Source organism: Elephantulus edwardii, unplaced genomic scaffold (assembly GCF_000299155.1).
Source record: "Elephantulus edwardii isolate Elephantulus edwardi_28Jun2011 unplaced genomic scaffold, EleEdw1.0 scaffold00065, whole genome shotgun sequence".
NCBI classification, from domain to species: Eukaryota; Metazoa; Chordata; class Mammalia; order Macroscelidea; family Macroscelididae; genus Elephantulus; species Elephantulus edwardii.
In genome coordinates, this window is record NW_006399815.1 from 1,618,953 (window position 1) to 1,621,033 (window position 2,081).

Genomic DNA, 2,081 nt, shown 5'->3' on the forward strand with positions numbered 1-2,081 from the left:
TTGAGATGTTAAGCTTCAACTTTGTTGAATTTTACAAAATTTTCTTAGCTCAAGCTCTTGCTAATTCTAGCAGATGTAATTTTTCCTTCCTCTCTCCTGACGCGGGAGGAAGACGTGAGCACGCTATCTAAACGCTCGTCTTGCTGCCGCAGTGCGGCTGCGGTGGCGACAGCGAGGGCTCTGACTTGGCCAGGCTCTGGTGGCCTAGTGGCAAAGAGCTGCAACTACAATCCCAGAGGCACACGGTTCGAATCCACCAGATGCTCTGCTGGGGAAGGAGGGACAATCTCCTCCTGTACCAGTCAGATCTGATTTGATGGTACACACCCATAAAGACTTAGTCTTGGAAAACCCCAGGAGCCATTCTACTCTGTGATGGAGGATCACTGAGTCAGAATTAACTTGATGGCAGTGGGTGGAGTTTGGTTTGGTAAGACTGTGGATAAAGAGGGAAGAATGGAAAGGGTATAGATATGGGATTGCATTTCTCAGCGGATGAAAAGATTCTAACATGAAATTTTGCTGATAGTTGTACAAATTTATGAATTACTAATGTATACCCTTTAAATAGATGAGTTTTATTTATCAACTCTATCTCAATGAAGCTGTTAAAACAAAGCACATAAAAGCTCCAGACTTTATACAGGGTGCCTTTTCACATTCCTCACAGCTATTTGAATAGTTCCACAGGAGAAAGCTGTGTGTGTGATTTGGCTGCCATTTTTTAAAAAGCAATCTTCATTGATATATCTTAAAAGCCCCTCCCTCCATTGACAAAAGGAAAAAAAAAACCAAACCACCTTATTTAGACTAGCTGGTTTACCCAATGTCTGAGATTACAGCCTTCATCAATAAAGAGTCTTTATTGAGTGTAAACCCGTGCCTGCCCTTGAGCTGAAAGCTAGGGCACAAAGATAAACTGGAGTCAACCTCTTCATCAGGAGTTCCTAGCCATGTGAGCATTCAGATTTGCAAACAAACACCATGCAGAGTGAGTTCTATAATTGCTGTTACCTTAGTGTACAAAGGCCACTGCAGTGCAGAGGGTGAGAGACAATTCCTTGGAGGAATCAATAAAATTCATTAGCCTTGAATGAAATGTGCAAGGAGCTGGAGTTGGAAAATCAAAAGGGCTGAACTCGCTCAGCATTTTTTTATTTATTTTATTTTATTTGTGTGGTGGAGACAAGCTGTCTTTATTGCTGGGGGGCTGGGGTGGCCGGTGCTCAGGAGCTCTTGGTGGGGCGGGTTCGCTTCCTCTTCACCATCACGGGCTTCTTCTGGCTGTGTAGGATGGCGCTGGCCCTGCGGATGGTGGCCATGCGCAGGTCGGGCCGATACTTGTTTTTGTGGATCATGTGGCGGATGCTGCTGAGTGTGGCCCGGGCGTTCTTGTGGATGGTGGTCCGCACGTAAGAGGTGGTCAGCTTCCTCTGGCCTGACCTCCGCTTCATCACCACCACGACCCCCTTGTTGTCGGGGGCTGGCTCCATTCCCACGGTCTTGCGGTGGATCAGCCTGTTGTAGCGGAAGGAGTTGCGGGCTTTGAGGTTATTGGGCTCGGTGCTGTGAGTCTGCTTGTTCCTTTTAATCAAGAAGCTGGAGCAGTTACGCACGACCATCCATTGCAGATGGGCAGACATGGTGGCAGCTCCTCTCGCAGTGGTGGCCGGAGGCGGAAAGACGCTCAGCATTTCTTAAGCTCAAGGAACTGAAGAACTAATTCAAACCTCTAGTTGCTATAATCAAGGATACTTTAGGCAGAATATTAAATGATCCAGGAGGTATTAAAAGAAGATGGAAAGAATATAGTGAGTCACTGTATCAAAAGGAATTGGCAGACACAAAAGAATTTAATGAAATCAGATATCAGCAAGAGCCTATGGTGATGAAGGAAGAATCTTGTTCAAGCTGCTTTGAAGGAAATAGCAAAAAATAAGGCCTCAGGAATAGATGGTATACCAATTGACATATTTCAGCTCACAGATGCTGCCCTGGATGTGCTCACCAAGTTGTGCCAAGAAATCTGGAGAACAACCACTTGGCCAACTGACTGGAAGAGATCTGTATTTGTTCCCATT

At 45.7% G+C, this 2,081-nt stretch overlaps 1 pseudogene; it reads right to left on the reverse strand.

Moving 5' to 3' along the window:
* Nucleotides 1-1,226: 1,226 nt before the first annotated feature.
* Nucleotides 1,227-1,643, reverse strand: LOC102851407 (annotated as a pseudogene).
* Nucleotides 1,644-2,081: the final 438 nt, after the last annotated feature.